The 19,627-nt window shown below is 43.7% G+C and overlaps 1 protein-coding gene and 1 non-coding gene across 2 annotated transcripts in view; both read right to left on the reverse strand.

Annotated features, from left to right (window-relative positions):
* Positions 1-19,627, reverse strand: part of ALG14 (ALG14 UDP-N-acetylglucosaminyltransferase subunit) — a 135,552-nt gene that overhangs the window by 39,744 nt on the left and 76,181 nt on the right. The window lies entirely within an intron of this gene.
* On the reverse strand, positions 13,613-13,752 carry LOC119928057. Its single transcript, XR_005451016.1, has one exon. It is a non-coding gene; the product is annotated as a small nucleolar RNA SNORA7 (small nucleolar RNA).

Genomic DNA, 19,627 nt, shown 5'->3' on the forward strand with positions numbered 1-19,627 from the left:
AAATTCCAGGGCCTGTGCTGCTTATTGTTTGAAGTTGGGGTCACATTTGTGTCTTAAAAAAAATTCTAATGGAAAAAAAAAAATGTCCCTGGGTTGTGTTGTATAAAGGAGCACCTCCCGCTACCCAGTCTGTGGGGGTCAGGGTGTTCTGTGCTTTGGAGTCTGAGGGCAAATAATAATAATAATAATAATAATAATAATAACAATAATAATAATGGTATTTGTTAAGCGCTTACTATGTGCAAAGCCCTGTTCTAAGCACTGGGGAGGTTACAAGGTGATCAGGTTGTCCCACGTGGGGCTCACGGTCTTCATCCCCATTTTACAGATGAGGGAACTGAGGCACAGAGAATAATAATAATTAATAATAATGATGGTATTTGTTAAGCGCTATGTGCCAAGCACTGTTCTAAGCGCTGGGGGAGATACAAGGTAATAATATTATAATAATGATGGTACTTGTTAAGCGCTCACTATGTGCCAAGCACTGTTCCAAGCGCTGGGGGAGATAACCTCATGCCATCACTGTCTCTTCCTTCAGAGAAGCAGCCTGTATAATGGAGAGAGCACGGCCCTGGGAGTCAGAAGGTCATGGGTTCTAATCCCGCTTGTCTGCTGTGTGATCTTGGGCAAGTCATTTCACTTCTCTGGGCCTCAGTTACCTCATCTGTAAAATGAGGATTGAGACCGTGAGCCCCACATGGGACAGGGAATGTGTCCAACCTGATTTGCTTGTACCACTCCAGCGCTTAGTACAGTGCCTGGCATATAGTAAGTGCTTAACAAACACAATTATTTTTATTTCTTCCCTCACCCGTTTCCCTTCCCCAGGTATCCCTGCTCCTTTGGTTCTGCCTAACAGGGCCAAGTTTTAGATCAGCTTACCCCGTCCCTCTCCTTTCCCCCTTCCTTCTCGGTCTTTCTCTCTCCTTACTTTCCCCCCCCCCCTTTCTCTCACTTTATATTTCTTTCTTTCCATCAATGTTATTTATTAATTGCCTACTGAATGCTAAGCATTGTACTATGAGCTTGGGAGAGTACAAAAGAAGCAAACAATCAGCAGCATTTATATCACCCTCCGCTCCTCTGCCGCTAACCTCCTCACTGAGCCTCGTTCTCGCCTGTCCCGCCGTCGACCCCCAGACCACGTCCTCCCCCTGGCCTGGAATGTCCTCCCTCTATAGATCTGCCAAGCTAGCTCTCTTCCTCCCTTCAAAACCCTACTAAGAGCTCACCTCCTCCAGGAGGCCTTCCCGGACTGAGCCCCCTTTTTCCTCTCCTCCTCCCCATCCCCCCCACCCTACCTCCTTCCCCTCCCCACAGCACCTGTATATATGTTTGTATAGTTTTATTACTCTATTTATTTTACTTGTACATATTTACTATTCTATTTATTTTACTTGTACATATTTACTATTCTATTTATTTTGTTAATGATGTGCATCTAGCTTTACTTCTATTTATTCTGATGACTTGACACCTGTCCACATGCTTTGTTCTGTCGTCTGTCTCCCCCTTCTAGACTGTGAGCCCGTTGTTGGGTAGGGACCATCTCTATATGTTGCCAACTTGTACTTTCCAAGCGCTTAGTACAGCGCTCTGCACACAGTAAGCGCTCAATAAGTACGATTGAATGAATGAATGAATACTAAGCCCTGTAGTAAGAACTTGGGAAGGCATCCAGTCAATCGTATTTATTGAGCGCTTACTGTGTGCAGAGCACTGGGAGCGCTTGGGAGAGTATAACACAACACTAAATGGACACATTCTCTGCCCACAATGAGCTTACAGTCTAGAGGGGATAATAGTAAGATGCCTGTCCCCTGCCCTCAAGGAGTTCAAAATCTAATAATGGGGGAGGAAGACAAAAATTATTTACAGATGGTGGAAGCCAGAGGAAGAACAAGTACAAAGGAGGAATCAGAACAAACATATCAGGAGCAAAGTCACACATTTCCTGTCCTCAAGGAGTTTATCATCTAATGGGGGAGAAAGGGCAAAAATGACTTAGAGCCAGAGGGAGCAGGAAGGACAATAAAACTATAACAGAAAGTGGTACAAATACTGTATTTCTCCCTGGCTGATTTTTTTATTTTCTCCTTTCTGGGTCTCTGTTTTCTGCCTTTTCATTCCTGGCCCTGTACCTTTCACTCTTTGGGTTCCCAAAGAGAGATATAGTGTGACCTAGTGGATAGAGCACGGGAGTCAGAAGGACCTGGGTTCTAATTCCAGCTTTGCCACTTTTCTGCTATGTGACCTTGGGCAAGTCAACCAGCTTCTCAGTGCCTCAGTTACCTCATTTGTAAAATGGGGATTAAGACTGAGCCCCATGTGGGACAGGGAATTTGTCTGATCTGATTACCTTGTATCTACCCCACTGCTTAGAACAGTGCTTGGCACATAGTAAGCGCTTAATAACTACCACTATTATTATTGTTATTATTACTATTATTATTGCTGCACAGCACCATAGGGATTTGGAGCGGGTGTGGACTGGGGCAGGGGTACAGGGGAGGAGGGTAGAATAAATAATTATATTTCTTTTATTTTGTTAATATGTTTTGTTTTGTTCTCTGTCTCCACCTTCTAGACTGTGAGCCCACTGTTGGGTAGGGACCGTCTCTAGATGTTGTCAACTTGTACTTCCCAAGCGCTTCATACAGTGCTCTGCACACAGTAAGTGCTCAATAAATACGATTGATTGATTGAAATACCTCAATTATTATTATTATTATTATTGTTATTATTATTATTATTATTATTATTATTATTATTATGTGCTTGGGAGAGTACAGTACAACATAGTTGGTAAACACATTCCCTGTCCATAATGATCTCATAGTCTAGAGGGGGAAACCCAGGTTGAGATTGCTTCATTATAGCAGGTGAATTGTTTTTATTTTCTACCCATGAAAAACATCTTTTCCTTTGGGAAGGCAACAGTGATGAGCCACAAACGTATTGGAGATTTCTTCCAGCGACGTGTCGCATCTGGAGGCCCAAAGCTACAGAGAAGAATCCCAGGAACCAGTTTGTTTCCCCTTATTGCTCCACATCCAAAATGGAAAACCCAGTAATACCAAGAGGAGCACTGAAAATTTGGCCTTACCAGGCTGAACAGAAAGTTTTTCTTCTGACCCAGACAAAACTACAAAGTTGAGAGGATTAGCGGAAATATAAATAAGCCAAATTCCTCATCACATAAACAGAGATACCAAAAACATGATTCTGACCCTAATGAGATCAAATTTGGAACACTGAGCAGCTCTGGTCCCCCAACATCAGAAAGCTAATTGGGAAACAAAATAAAAAAAAAACATGGAGATAAAACAGACTAACATAAAGTCCTTCAAAAATCTGAATATCTTAAGTACTTACACTTTATCTCAAGTACATACACTTAAGCTAGTTGTCAAAGTAAACCTATAAACTGAATTGTAGAGAAAATGCTTTAATCTCAGCTTTTGATCTTCAGTTAATATTTTCCTACTGATTTTGACTAATTTAGATAATCACCTGAGTGACTTCAATGAGGAAGACCTTCTCTGAGAAAGCTTCTTTTAAAAAAAAAATGATAGTATTCATGAAACACTTACTATGTCCCAGGCACTAATAGCTGCTAGGATGAATACAAGGAAATAGGTTGGGCACGGTCCCTGTCCCACAGGGGGTTCACAGTCTTAATCCCATTTGACGGATGAGGAAGCGAGGCCCAGATAAGTGAGGTGACTTGCCCAAGGTCACACGGCAGACAGGTGGAGAAGCCAGGATTAGAACCGAGGTCCTTCTGGTTCTCAGGCCTTTGCTCTAGCCACTAGGCCATGCTGCTTACACGACCTGTCAATTACTCCGAGGAGTCATCCACCTGATGATATCAGTTGGAGGGAATGATTGGGAAGATGGGAAGAATAGAAAGCCAGGGTTAAATAGTGTGTCAATCATATTTATTAGGCGCTTAGTGTGTCCAGAGCACACTAAGTGCTAGGGAGAGTACAATATAACAATATAACAGACATGTTCCCAGCCCACAATGAGCTGACAGTATAGCTACGCAGAGAAAAAGTGGGTCTGGAAACTTAGCCTTTAAAGCCGAACCCAAGTCCCAGCTCTGCAACTGGAGAGGACACAAGACTTCTGATAGCATTCAAGCGCTTAGTACAGTGCTCTGCACATAGTAAGCGCTCAATAAATATGATTGATGATGATGATGGAAAACAGATGAGTGGACCCTTAGCAGGCACTTGTTTCCGTTAGGGAACAGGGGACTGTCTCTATATGTTGCCAACTTGTACTTCCCAAGCGCTTAGTACAGTGCTCTGCACACAGTAAGCGCTCAATAAATATGATTGATGATGATGATGATTAGGGAAAATTGGCATTTCATACCAGGATTTTGACTTAATGATTCCTTCGGTCTAATTACTGTAGCCCTTCCGGACGATTACTGTGCTTTCCTTGGTAACATTTATACCAAATGCTAAGTACCACTTGAGATCCCCTATGGCTACGTTGCTGTTCCTATTATATATTTTGAAGAGCTTATGTGCGGACTTCTTTGTGCAAAATAAAGTCGTATTTCCTGATTACTCACAGATTCATTCAATCGTATTTATTGAGCGCTTACTGTGTGCAGAGCACTGGACTAATCTCTTGGACTACAGCTGTTTAATACAGACAGCCACATGATTCCTGCCCTCAAGGCACTTACACATACTACACTTAGCATAAATCATCCTATCACTTTAAAATAGAAGATAACACTGCTATGGACACCAGAATGTGCAGGGAATGATCTTAAAATAATAACTATTGGGGATTTATAGAAGGAGCTTATATACAAAGGCAGTAATAGAGTAGCATCATTCCATCAACGGTATGTATTGAGCACATACTGTGTGCAGAGCAGTGTACTATGCGCTTGGGAGAGTATGACAGAGCTGGTAGGCACATTGCCTACCCACAGTGAGTTTACAGTCTAGACATCAAGACAGTTCAGTACGGCGACACCCCCCCATCCCCCCCGTCTTACCTCCTTCCCTTCCCCACAGCACCTGTATATATGTTTGTGCATATTTATTACTCTATTTATTTATTTTACTTGTACATATCTATTCTATTCATTTTATTTTGTTAATATGTTTGGTTTTGTTCTCTGTCTCCCCCTTCTAGACTGTGAGCCCACTGTTGGGTAGGGACTGTCTCTATATGTTGCCAACTTGGACTTCCCAAGCTCTTATACAGTGCTCTGCACACAGTAAGTGCTCAATATGTATATATGTTTGTACATATTTATTACTCTATTTATTTATTTATTTATTTATTTTACTTGTACATATCTATTCTATTTATTTTATTTTGTTAGTATGTTTGGTTTTGTTCTCTGTCTCCCCCTTTTAGACTGTGAACCCACTGTTGGGTAGGGACTGTCTCTATATGTTGCCAATTTGTACTTCCCAAGCGCTTAGTACAGTGCTCTGCACATAGTAAGCACTCAATAAATACGATTGATGATGATGATGATGATGATAAATACGACTGAGTGATTGATTCAGTCTGACAGCTCTACAGTCTATAACTTATTAGGAGTAGTCAGTCAGTCAGTCAACCAATCATATTTACTAAGCACTCACTGTGCGCAGAGCACTGTACTAAGCACTTGGGAGAGAACAACCTCCTCACTGTACCTCGTTCTCACCTGTCCCGCCGTTGACCCCCGGCCCACGTCCTCCCCCTGGCCTGGAATGCCCTCCCTCCACACATCCGCCAAGCTAGCTCTCTTCCTCCCTTCAAAACCCTACTGAGAGCTCACCTCCTCCAAGAGGCCTTCCCAGACTGAGCCCCCTTTTTCCTCTCCCCCTCCCCATCCCCCCGACCCTACCTCCGTCCCCTCCTGTATAAATGTTTGTACAGATCTAGTACTCTATTTATTTTACTTGTATATATTTCTTATTCTATTTATTTTGTTAATGATGTGCATTTAGCTTTAATTCTATTTGTTCTGATGACTTGACACCTGTCCACATGTTTTGTTTTGTTGTCTGTCTCCCCCTTCTAGACTGTGAGCCCATTGTTGGGTAGGGGCCGTCTCTATATGTTGCCAACTTGTACTTCCCAAGCGCTTAGTACAGTGCTCTGCTCAATAAATAATTGAATGAATGAACAATATAACAGGCGCATTCCCTAGCAGTAGAAGCAGTAGTAATAGTAATCAATCGATCGATCAATCGTATTTATTGAGCGCTGTGTGCAGAGCACTGTACTAAGCGCTTGGAAGAGTCCAATATAACACAGGCGGTAGACATGTGCCCTGCCAACCATGAGCTCATAGTATCAGTGTGGCCTCTAATGCCCAGGCCTGGCAGTCTGAAGAAACTGGTGCCACTAGTAAGCTGTGTGACCTTGGGTAAGTAACTTCACTTTTCTGTGCCTCAGTTCCCTCATCTGCAAAATGGCAATTAAGACTTGAGCCTCATGTAGGACATGGACTGGAATACCATCATTCATTTATTCATTCATTCAATCGTATTTATTGAGCGCTTACCATGTGCAGAGCACTGTACTATTCATATTTATTACTCTATTTTACTTGTACATATCTATTCTATTTATTTTATTTTGTTAGTATGTTTGGTTTTGTTCTCTGTCTCCCTCTTTTAGACTGTGAGCCCACTGTTGGGTAGGGACGCCTCTATATGTTGCCAACTTGTACTTCCCAAGCGCTTAGTACAGTGCTCTGCACACAATAAGCGCTCAATAAATATGATTGATTGATTGATTGATTGATTGATTGATTGACCGCAGAGCACTGTACTAGGTGCTTGGAAAGTACAATTTGGCAACAGATAGAGACAATCCCTACCCAACAGTGGGCTCACAGTCTAGAAGGGGGAGACAGACAACAAAACAAGTATGTATCTACCCCAGTATTTAGTACCACGCCTGGCACATTAAGTAAATGTGGATGGGGGATGGAGCCATTTTTTTTATGGTATTTGTTAAGTGTTTATTATGGGCCAGGCACTGTTCTAAGTGCTTGAGTCGATATAAATTCATCAGGTTGGACACAGTCCATGTCCCATACGGGGCTCACAGTCTCAATTCCCATTTTACAGATGAGGTAACTGAGGCACAGAGAAGTGAAGTGGCTAGGTCCCACAGCAGACAAGTGGCAGAGCCAAAATTAGAACCCAGGTCCTTTGACTCCCACGCCCGTGCTCTAACCACTGAACCACATTGCTTCTCGAGCCACCTCTCAGGAAGAGGCAATAAAGCCCCCAGCTGATGAGGCAAACCTTTGCTGAGAGGGTCCTGGCCCCTGGTTATGAAACAGAATTTGCAACCGATGTTCTTCTCCGTGAGGGGAAGAAGGCCCAGTCAAATGATTCAAACTAGAACTATTTGCTCAATTTTCATATGTTTGTGCAGATTTATTACTCTATTTTACTTGTCCATATTTACTATTCTATTTATTTTGTTAATGATGTGCATTTAGCTTTAATTCTATTTGTTCCGATGACTTGACACCTGTCCACATGTTTTGTTTTGTTGTCTGTCTCCCCCTTCTAGACTGTGAGCCCGTTGTTGGGTAGGGACTGTCTCCATGAATTGCCAACTTGTAACAATAATAATAATAATAATGGCATTTATTAAGTACTTACTATGTGCAAAAAACACTGTTCTAAGTGCTGGGGAGGTTACAAGATTATCAGGTTGTCCCTCATGGGGCTCACAGTCTCAATCCTCATTTTACAGATGAGGTAACTGAGGCCCAGAGAAGTGAAGTGACTTGCCCAAAGTCACACAGCTGACAATCGGCAGAGCCGGGATTTGAACCCATGACCTCTGACTCCAAAGCCCGGGCTCTTTCCTACTAGGCCAAGCTGCTTTCCAAGCGCTTAGTACAGTGCTCTGCACACAGTAAGTGCTCAATAAATACGACTGAATGAATTAATTAATGAATTGTGGTTCATATTGAGAAGCAAATAGAATTAAACAGAACTTCTCTCTTCGCAGTTCCGACCCACCAACTTTTCAGACCTACTTTCTTCTGAAAAACTCCTCTTGGCTGGACAGCAGACACCAGTACTCTAAAACTGAGATATTCGTCTAGTGTAAACCAGCAATTAGCTTCATTGCTCCAAGGACTTTTTTTATTGGTTTCAGAACTCTCTGCTTATATTTTTGGTTTCATGAGCCCTTTGTTGGGTAGGGACCGACCCTATATGTTGCCGACTTGTACTTCCCAAGCGCTTAGTACAGTGCTCTGCACACAGTAAGCGCTCAATAAATACGATTGGATTAATAGGTTGTCTAAAACTCATCTTCTTCAACTGAATTTCTACTTGAAGCTTCTCGAATTGAACTGTAAGGCACTCCAACAGCAGTGGAATGGCTTAGCCTGCCAAACTTTTTATCATTTTAGATTTGGAACCGTTCTCAGGGATTCAAATAGACTGATCCTTAACTTGTTCTAATTACTCTCTAGGGGCTGTGGGAGTTAGAGCTTTTAGTACCGTAGCTGCTTGGCTATGAAACAGACTTCCTTTTGACATTTTAGTACCAAAATCTGTTATAGCTTTTAAAACTGAAATAAAGAGAATTCGTTCTTTGGCCCTGGGAAGGATTTAACTGTTTCTACCTTTCGATGTTATCTTGTCCAGCATCCTCCCATTTTTATACCATCATCATCATCATCAATCGTATTTATTGAGCACTTACTGTGTGCAGAGCACTGTACTAAGCGCTTGGGAAGTACAAATTGGCAACATATAGAGACAGTCCCTACCCAACAGTGGGCTCACAGTCTAAAAGGTATTCAGTTTAAAGAATATGGATCGTTCACCGTGCGCTGATTAAGTATATTTGCTATCAAGTGACCTAAGTCAGCAAAAAGTTCGCTTTGGCATTTTACACCTGATTTGCTTTGCTCTTCCCCCCTTCCAGCCCAACAGCGCCTATGTACATATTAGAAGCAGAGTGGCTCAATGGAAAGAGCACGGGCTTGGGAATCAGAGGTAATGGGTTCAAATCCCGGCTCCGCCAATCGTCAGCTGTGTGACTTCGGGCAAGTCACTTCACTTCTCTGTGCCTCAGTGACCTCATCTGTAAAATGGGGATTTAGACAGTGAGCCCCACGTGGGACAACCTGATCACCTTGTATCCTCCCCAGCGCTTAGAACAGTGCTTTGCACATAGTAAGCGCTTAACAAATGCCATCATTATTATCTGTAATTTTATTTATTTGTATTTATGCCTGCCTCCCCCACTCAAGACTGTCAACCCGTTGTGGGCAGGGAATGTGACTGTTTATTGCTGCATTGTACTCTCCCAAGTGCTTAGTACAGTGCTCTGCTCACAGTAAATGCTCAATAAATACGATTGAATGAATGAATGAATGAGGTGGGGGCTGAGGGAACGGCTGAATCTGGGGGAGGCAAAACTGATGAGTGTTTTGGGGGGAAAACTTTAATTCTCATTTTAAAAGACATGAACCGAAGTAGCTTTGTTTTCAAGGAGGCTTGATAATTAATTATTTTTGCTATACGTCAGAATCATCTAGAAAACATTGTTTGAGCCTGTCCTCTCTGGATTTTTGGGCCGGTGACTGTATTGATGTGTGCCCTCTGACTGGCCCACCAATAGTTATCCGCCTCCTAAGAGTCCTGAAACCTCCTCATTTCTCTCAGTTCCATATCAGCCTGGCAGAAATCACTCACCACTTGGGCCTCCACTTGGCAAATTCACCAGGGAAGAAACTTGTACTTCCCAAGCGCTTAGTACAGTGCTCTGCATACAGTAAGCACTCAATAAATACGATTGAATGAATGAATGAATGAAAGAAACCATGAGGTGATAGAGCACTGGCCTGGGAAGCAGAAGGTCATAGGTTCTAATCCCGGCTCTACCATTTGTCTGCTGGGTGACCTTGGGCGAGTCACTTCACTTCTCTGTGCCTCAGTTACCTCATCTGCAAAATGGGGATTGAGACTATGAGCCCCACGTGGGACAGGGGCTGTGTCCAAGCCAATTTGCTAGAATCCACCCCAGCGCTTACTATGGTGCCTGGCACATGGTAAGCACTTAACAAATACCATTATTACTATTATTATTATTAGAGAAGCAGCGTGGCTCAGTGGAAAGAGCCCGGGCTGTGGAGTCAAAGGTCAGGGGTTCAAATCCCGGTTCCGCCAATTGTCAGCTGTGTGACTTTGGACAAGTCACTTAACTTCTCTGTGCCTCAGTTACCTCATCTGTAAAATGGGGATTAAGACCGTGAGCCCCCTGTGGGACAACCTGATCACCTTGTAACCTCCCCAGTGCTTAAAACAGTGCTTGGCACATAGTAAGTGCTTAATAAATGCCATCATTATTATTATTATCATTTTCTGTGCCTCAGTTACCTCATATGCAAAATGGGGATTGAGACTGTGAGCCCTACTTGGGACAGCGACTGTGTCCAAGCCAATTTGCTTGAATAATAATAATAATAATAGTAATAATAATAATAATAATAATGGCATTTATTAAGCACTTACCATGTGCAAAGCACTGTTCTAAGTGCTAGGGAGGTTACAAGGGGATCAGGTTGTCCTATGGGGGGCTCCCAGTCTTAATCCCCATTTTACAGATGAGGTAACTGAGGCCCAGAGAAGTTAAGTGACTTGCCCAAGGTCACACAGCAGACATGTGGCGGAGCCGGGATTTGAACCCCTGACCTCTGACTCCAAAGCCCGGGCTTTTTCCACTGAGCCACGCTGCTTCTCTGAATCCACCCCAGAGCTTAGTATGGTGCCCGGCACATAGTAAGCACTTAACAAATACCATTGTTACTATTATTCATCATCAATCGTATTTATTGAGCGCTTACTGTGTGCAGAGCACTGTACTAAGCACTTGGGAAGTACAAGTTGGCAACATATAGAGACAGTCCCTACCCAACAGTAGGCTCACAGTCTAAAAGAGTGTTATTTATTATATTATTATTATTATTATTATTATTTACTATTATTATTACTAGGGAAGCAGCGTTGCTCAGTGGAAATACCCCAGGCTTGGGAGTCAGAGGTCATGGGTTCTTATCCCGGCTCCGCCACTTGTCAGCTGTGTGACTTTGAGCAAGTCACTTCACTTCTCTGGGCCTCAGTTACCTCATCTGTAAAATGGGGATTAAGATTGTGAGCCCCCCGTGGGGCAACCTCATTACCTTGTACCCCCCCACAGCACTCAGAACAGTGCTTTGCACATAGTAAGCGCTTAACAAATACTGTCATTATTATAAGCCAAACTCAGCCCTCCTCGGTTCCCGTAACTTTCGGCTTTCCCGCCTGTCCTCCCCATACCCGCACGGTGGCCTCCCCTTTATTCTAGATCTAATCTCTGAGTTGATTTATTCTTTCTACAACTCCTAGGTCTTAGACCTCACTCCTCCGGGCATTACAGTCATCCAGGGCTGTGAAGTTGCCAGGGGCTGAGGCCAAACCGGGCTGGGATAATTATAATAGTAATTATTATTATGGTACTTGATAAGCGCTTACTATGTGCCAAGCGCTATTGTAAGCACTGGGGTACATACATGGTAATCGGGTTGGACACAGTCCCTGTCACACATAGGGGTCACAGTCTTAATCTCCATTTACAGATGAGGTAACTGAGGCCCAGAGAAGTAAAGTGGCTTGCCCAAGGTCACACAGCAGATGTGGTGGAGCCGGATTAGAACCCATGACCTTCTGACTCTTCTAGACGGTGAGCCCGCTGTTGGGTAGGGACCGTCTCTATATGTTGCCAACTTGTACTTCCCAAGCGCTTAGTGCAGTGCTCTGCACACAGTAAGCGCTCAATAAATACGACTGAATGAATGAATGAAGGTCTGTGCTCTAGCCACTAAGCCACGCTGGATAATAATAATAATGATGGCATTTCTTAAGTGCTTACTATGTGCAAAACACTGTTCTAAGCGCTGGGGAGGTTACAAGGTGATCAGGTTGTCCCACGGGGAACTCACAGTCTTAATCCCCATTTTACAAATGAGGTAACTGAGGCCCAGAGAAGTGAAGTGACTTGCCCAAAGTCACACAGCTGACAAGTGGTGGAGCCGGGATTTGATCCCCTGACCTCTGACTCCACTGAGCCCCGCTTCTTCTCCATGGATGGAAAGGAGATGGGGAAGCAGAGGTGGGGCAAGGAAGAAGTGGGAGGAAGGGGCTAAGTGTAGAAGAGGAAGGAGATGGGGAAGAAGGAGTGGAGGAAAGAGGCAAGGAGAAGGGACAGTACGTAGATGGGGAGTGAAGACAAGCCCGAGTTTTCCTCCTGACCCTTGTCCCACCCAAGTAATCTCTGGAGAATGAGATTGGCTCTGCCACTCCATCTGCCCCTCCGTCCTTCCAAGCATGGGGAACTACAACAGGATACTGAGTTGGATGGATCCCTGTTAGGACCCAGTAATGTCCTTGGCTAACTTCTAAGAGGAGGAGAAAAACTTCAAGACTCTGGGCAGCGTGGCCTAGTGGAAAGAGCACGGGCCTGGAGTCAGAGGACCTGGGTGCCAATCCCAGCTCTTCCAGTAGTCTGCTGTGTGACCTTGGGCAAGTCACTTCACTTCTCTGGGCCTCAGTTACCTCACCTGCAAAACGCAGATTGAGACTGTAAACCCCACATGAGTCAGGGACTATCCAACATCACTTGCTTGCAACTGCTCCAGTGCTTAGTTCAGTACCTGGCTCCTAGAAAGTGCTTAACAAAAGCCACAATAATTATTCATAAATTCTGGGAATGCCTGCGTCGTTTTCATAAACAAAGACTCAATTAAGAAATGCACTGGTTTCTGTCTCCACCTGTCTCGCTCTCTGACTGTTCGCAGTCTGCAGATCTCAAAGTAACCCACCAGTCCCAGCTCCGCCCCACATGGAATGCGACACACGCGATGGGAGGGAAAAAGTACAAAATAATTATATCTAAGATGGTAGATTTGTAGGTTTGTTCTTTAGACTCTAAGCTCGTTGTGGGCCGGGAACACGTCTCTTACATTGTCCTCTCTCCAAGCACTTAGTAGAGGGCTCTGTACCCAGTAAGCGCCCAATGAATACAATGGATTGAACTGTATATATGTATATATGTTTATACATATTTATTACTCTATTTATTTATTTATTTTACTTGTACATATCTATTCTATTTATTTTATTTTGTTAGTATGTTTGGTTTTGTTCTCCGTCTCCCCCTTTTAGACTGTGAGCCCAATGTTGGGTAGGGACTGTCTCTATATGTTGCCAACTTGTACTTCCCAAGTGCTTAGTACAGTGCTCTGCACACAGTAAGCGCTCAATAAATATGATTGATTGATTGATTGATTGAACTTGACTCTTTGATCATATTGTATAAATTACTGTTATTTGTCTTACGCGGTCAAGTCATGTCCGACCCATAGCGACGCCATGGACACATCTCTCCCAGGACGCCTCACCTCTATCTGCAATCGCTCTGGTAGTGTATCCACAGAGTTTTCTTGGTCAAAATGTGGAAGCGGTTTTTCCCATTGCCTCCTTCCATGCAGTAAACTGAGTCTCCGCCCTCAACTCTCCCCTGTGCCGCTGCTGCCCAGCACGGATGAGTTTTGACTTGTAGCCGATTGCCTTCCACTCACTAGCCACTGCCCAAGCTAGGAAAATGGAAAGGGTAGGCCTCCGCTGGACTCTCCCTCCCATAGCTGAGACTGGTAGAGTACTGGAAACTCTCCAGGTGCGACCCTGAGAGCTGACTGTATAAATTCATTTTAAAGACATAAGTGAAAATTTCACATCCCAAATATACGTATTCCTTAAACAGCACTTAAGGCATGAAGTATATTCCTGCTGTAATCCAACGTTTCTACTGCTGGCGTCCTCTTTGCTCAGTGCGCTTTCAGGACGTAAAACCGGTTCAAACTGCTGAAGCTGCTGCTATCGGATCACTTATCAACAAAAGCAAAGGTATTTACTGAATGTCTAGCAAAGCGTGAAGTTTGCAAACTGTTCAGTAATTCCATGATGAAGAAACAGTTTCCCCCACCTACGGGTGGGGTTATTTTGGAATAGTTTTCTATAATGGCTTTCTCTTCTTTCCTAGGGAAACCTGATTTAGTCCCTGTGATCACGCAGAATAACAATAATGGTATTTGTTAAGCGCTTACTGTGTGCCAAGCACTGTTCTAGAAAACTGCAGGTGTGTTGTGGAAGGGGCAAAATAATAATAATAATAATAATGATGGTATTTGTTAAGCGCTTACTGTGTGCCAAGCACTGTTCTAGAAAATTGCAGGTGTGTTGTGGAAGAGGCAAAATAATAATAATGATATTTGTTAAGCGCTTACTGTGTGCCAGGCACTGTTCTAAGCACCGGGGTGGATACAAGCAAATCGGGTTGGACACAGTCCCTGTCCCACGTGGGGCTCACAGTCTCAATCCCCATTTTACAGATGAGGGAACTGAGGCACAGAAGTGAAATTACTTGCCCAAGCAGCTGACCCTTCTCTAGTAAAAGGCCATCCCAAGGTGAGTGAGTTCTCAAGCCTACACCTAATAATAATAATAATAATAGTGGTATTTGTTAAGCACTTACTATGTGCCAGGCACTGTACTAAGCGCTAGGGTAGATACAAGCTAATCAGGTTGGACACAATCCATGTGCCACATGGGGCTCACAGTCTTAATCCCCATTTTCTAGATGAGGTAACTGAGGCCCAGAGAAGTGAAGTGACTTGCCCGAGGTCACACAGCAGACATGTGGTGGACCCAGGTCCTTCTGACCCCCAGGCCCGTGCTCTATCCACTATGCCACACTGCTTCTCATTTCAGAATGTGAAGGTTTCATTCTGTGGTTCTTGAATTGTCCATCATTGTGGGAATTTTATCAGAATCCTTAATAAACTTAGCTAGCAGATGCCTCCAAAAAAAGGGAAACTCGTTGAAAACTTTTGGAAGCAGGGCAGTTAGGCACTGTGTAAATAATACAGAAGAAGAAAGGGAGACTAAGAATACGTTTAAGGGTAAAGAAATGATGTGCTTATGTAAATTATTTTGTCGTAATAAGGAAAGATCCCACAGATGCTACCAAAGGCAGGAAAACAGTGGGCAGCAGGACTGATTTATCTGTTGGGCAAAGGCCATCCTACAGCCAAGGCAACACCCGGGCATCACAGGATCCCAGTGAATGGAATATTTCTAGCCAGGCGAACTCTGAGCACAATGGAGAAAGGCCCCTTCAAAACAAGACAAAAAGACATAGTTTTGCAATTACCAAAAAACCCAAGAGAACCGTGCAGTTCCAGTAGCTGCATTTGGCTGCATTTGGAGAAGGACATAAAAGAAATGGAAGGGTATAGATTTATTCATTCATAATATTTATTGAGCACTTACTTTGTGCAGAACACTGCACTAAGTGCTTGGGAGAGTGTAATACAACAACAAACAGACACATTCCCTGCCCACATCTGAACACACGTAGTGGCCATGTGGATGGAATACAAGGGTGGATCCTGGAAATGTTGTGAGGGAAGAACTGAAAAGATTTAGGGAGAGATGGAATAAAAGATTTTCAAGGGAGGGAGGAATCAAGGAAAATGGCAAAGGAACAGGGTTTTTTTGGCAATAATAATACTAATAATCATAATAACTGCGACAATTGTTACACACTTACTGTGTGCCAGGCACCGTACCAAGCAGAGGGGTGGATACAAGCAAATTGCTTTAGGCGCAGTCCCTGTCCCGTGTGGGGCTCACAGTCTTGATCCCCATTTTACAGATGAGGTAACTGAGGCATAGTGAAGTTTGTTTGGTTTTTAATGGTATTTGTTAAGTACTTACTATGGGCCAGGCGCTGTACTAGACTCTGGGAAGATACGAGGTAATCAGGTTGGACACAGTCCCTTTCCCACATGGGGCTCACAGTCCTGGGAGTCACATAGAGTTGGCATGGAGCAGTAGCATGGCCCAGTGGTTAGAGCACAGTCCTGAGAGTCAGCAGGACCCAGGTTCTAATTCCAGCTCTGCCACTTGTCCGCTGTGTGATTTTGGGCAAGTCTGTTCACTTCTCTGGGCTTCAGTGACCTCACCTGTAAAATGGCGATGAAGACTGTGAGTCCCATGGGGGACGGGGACTGTGTCCAACCTGATTATCTTCTATCAACCCCAGCGCTTAGAACAGCACTTGAAACAAAGGAAGTGCTTGACGAATACCATTATTACTATCACGTGGAGGCAGGAGAAGAGGTGAGATTTGCAGGGAAGGAGAGAGTTCCTCCTCGAGAATGTCGGCTCCTTGTGGGCAGGAAATGCGCCTGCCAACTCTTTTATATTGTACTTTTCCAAGCGCTTAGTACAGTGCTCTGTACACAAGTAAGCACTCAATAAATACAACTGATTGATTGGGAGAGGATGAGCCCCCCTGCCCCCCCCCCCCGGCAAGGGAGTGAGTGTAAAATGAGAAGAGAACCATAATCATCATCATCTTCATCACAGAAAATAGTAGGCACCTAATATTTGGTAGCACAGAAAGTCCTGCAGCCTCAAATATCAGAAGGTGTAAGAAGGGTTTGGGATAAATAAATGGCTGAGCAGTCCATAATGGGATACCAGAAGGAAAATTACGAATCAATCGTTCTTACTGTGAGTTTATCTATTGAGTGCAGAGCACTCTTCTAAGCAGACAGTAGAACAGAGTTGTTAGAGGGGTTTCCTGCCATGAGGAGCTCTACAGTCTAGAGGGAGATTTTCATTCAATCGTATTTATTGAGAGCTTACTGTGTGCAGAGCACTGTACTAAGCACTTAAAAAGGAAAAGTGAGATGATGCATGACTAACATTTAGGATAAATTTCAAGAAGGAGCAAGCATCACGGTCATCCTCCCCCTCCCTCAGCCCCACAGCACTTAGGTGCATGCCTGTAATTGTTTTTATTAATGTCTCTATCTCTTGCATGGAACGTGTCTACCAACTGTTCTATTGTTCTCTCCCAAGTACTTAGTACAGTGGTATAGACATAGTAAGCGCTCAGTAAACCCCATTGATGGATTGATTAGACATGTTCCCTGTCCACAAGGAGCTTGCAGTCTAGAAGGGGACCCAGAATGAAAAGTGAGACGATGCATGCCTATCAATTTAGAAGCAGCGTGGCTCATTGGAAAGAGCGCGGGGTTGGAAGTCAGAAGTCATGGGTTCTAATCCCGACTTCTCCACTTGTCTGCTGTGCGACCTTGATCAAGTCATTTAACTTCTCTGGGCCTCACTTACCTCATCTGTAAAATGGAGATTAAGACTGTGAGCCCCACGTGGGACAACCTGATTACCTTGTATCTACTCCAGCACTTAGAACAGTGCTTGGCACATAGTAAGTACTTAACAAAGACCATCATTATTATTATTATTATTATTATTAATTTAGAATGAATTTCAAGGAGGAGCAACCATCCCATTCATCCTCCCTCTCCCTCAGCCCCACAGCACTTATGCACATACCCGTATTTATATTAATGAGAAGCAGTGTGGTTTAGTGGAAAGAACATGGGCTTGAGAGTCACAAGTTGTGGGTTCTAATTCCACCTCGGCCAATTGTCAGCTGTATGACTTTGGTCAAGTCACTTAACTTCTCTGTGCCTCAGTTCCCTCATCTGTAAAATGGGGATGAAGGCTGTGAGCCCCACGTGAGACAACCTGATTACCTTGTATCTACCCCAGCACTTTGAACACTGCTTGGCCCATAGTAAGCGCTTAACAAATACTACTACTATTATTATTATTATTATTATTATTACCCACCTCTAGGCTGTAATCTGTCCTCTCCCAAGCCTTTAGTACAGTGCTCTGCATCCAGTAAGCGCTCAATAAATGCATCTAAACATCCTTTGTCAAAGCCAGACACTTAACATAAGGCAGATTAGACCACTGTCTAACTCAGTAAAGGCATTTTTCATGTTATGTTCAGGACCGTCTCTATATGTTGCCAACTTGTACTTCCCAAACGCTTAGTACAGTGCTCTGCACACAGTAAGTGCTCAATAAATACGATTGATTGATTGATTGATTAGCCTGGTCACCCCCCCAGGACAGTAGAATCCAACTGCCAAACAGAGGATATTGCTAGCAATATTGTACAAAGACCCTCTTAAAAATTGAGAACTTAACCGGGTTCCTGAGCTTGCTGGAAGTGATACTAGAGATTGTGATTATTTCACCAGCAGTCTATATCCATCTTAATGTTGAAAAGAAGCATGGCTCAGTGGAAAGAGCATGGTCTTGGGAGTCAGAGGTCATGGGTTCAAATCCCAGGTCTGCCACTTGTCAGCTGTGTGACCCTGGGCAAGCCACTTAACTCCTCTGTGCCTCAGTTACCTCATCTGTAAAATGGGGATGAAGACTGTGAGCCCCACATGGGACAACCTAATCACCTTGTATCCCCCCCAGCGCTTAGAACAGTGCTTTGCACATAGTAAGCACTTAACAAATACCATCATCATTATTATTATCTTAATATCCTTTGGACCACGGCTTTTCTTTTTCTCAGTGTCATGGTGGCCAATTCCCCCCAGGGAGTAGTTTTTATTTTTTAACCCATTCTTCAACTGTTTTTGCTTCTCTCTCTGTCCTCATTATGCCTTGACGTGGGGTTTCATTCAACACATTTAGCAATGAAACTAAAGCCACCATGTAGAGGGAACAAAATGCTTACCAACTCATCCCCGAAATGAATTCTGAGAGTGGCTAAGATTCATTCATTCATTCATTCAATCGCATTTATTGAGCTCTTTCTGTGTGCAGAGCACTGTACTAAGCACTTGAGAGAATACATTATAACAATAAACAGACACAATCCCTGCCCACAATGAACCTAAATTCTAGAGGGGGAGACAGACATTAATATAAAGAAATAAATGGATGAATTACATATCTGTGCTGTGTGGCTGGTAGGGGGAAGAATAAAGGGAGCAAGTCAGGGTGATGCAGAAGGGAGTGGGAGAAGAGGAAAGGAGAGCTTAGTCAGAGAAGGCCTCTTGGAGGAGATGTGCCTTCAATACGACTTTGAAGAAGGGGGAGAATAATTGAATGTAATTGTCTAAGATCCAGTTAGCCATAAGTAGGAAGCAGTTAGGAAGCTAGGAAGCAGTGTGCCCTAGTGGATAGAGCACAGGACTGGAGTCAGAAGGACCTGGGTTCTAACCCCAGCTATCCCACTTGTCTGCTGTGTGACATTAGACAAGTTCCTTAACTTCTCTGTGCCTCAGTTACCTCATGGGTATTAATAATAATAATAATAATAATAATAATAATAATAATAATGGCATTTGTTAAGCACTTACTATGTGCCAACCACTGTTCTAAGCGCTGGGGTAGATACAAGGTAATCAGGTTGCCCCACGTGGGGCTCACGGTCTCAATCCCCATTTTACAGGTGAGGTAACTGAGGCACAGAGAAGTTAAGTGACTTGCCCAAAGTCACACAGCTGACAAGTGGCGGAGCTGGGATTAGAACCCATGACCTCTGACTCCCAAGCCTGTGCTCTTTCCACTAAGACTGTGTCCAACCTGATTACCTTGTATCTTCCCCAACGCCTAGTACAGTGCCTGGTACAGAGTAAGCACCTAACCAATGTCATACGAAA

This window comes from Tachyglossus aculeatus, chromosome 4, assembly GCF_015852505.1.
Source record: "Tachyglossus aculeatus isolate mTacAcu1 chromosome 4, mTacAcu1.pri, whole genome shotgun sequence".
Classification (NCBI taxonomy): Eukaryota; Metazoa; Chordata; class Mammalia; order Monotremata; family Tachyglossidae; genus Tachyglossus; species Tachyglossus aculeatus.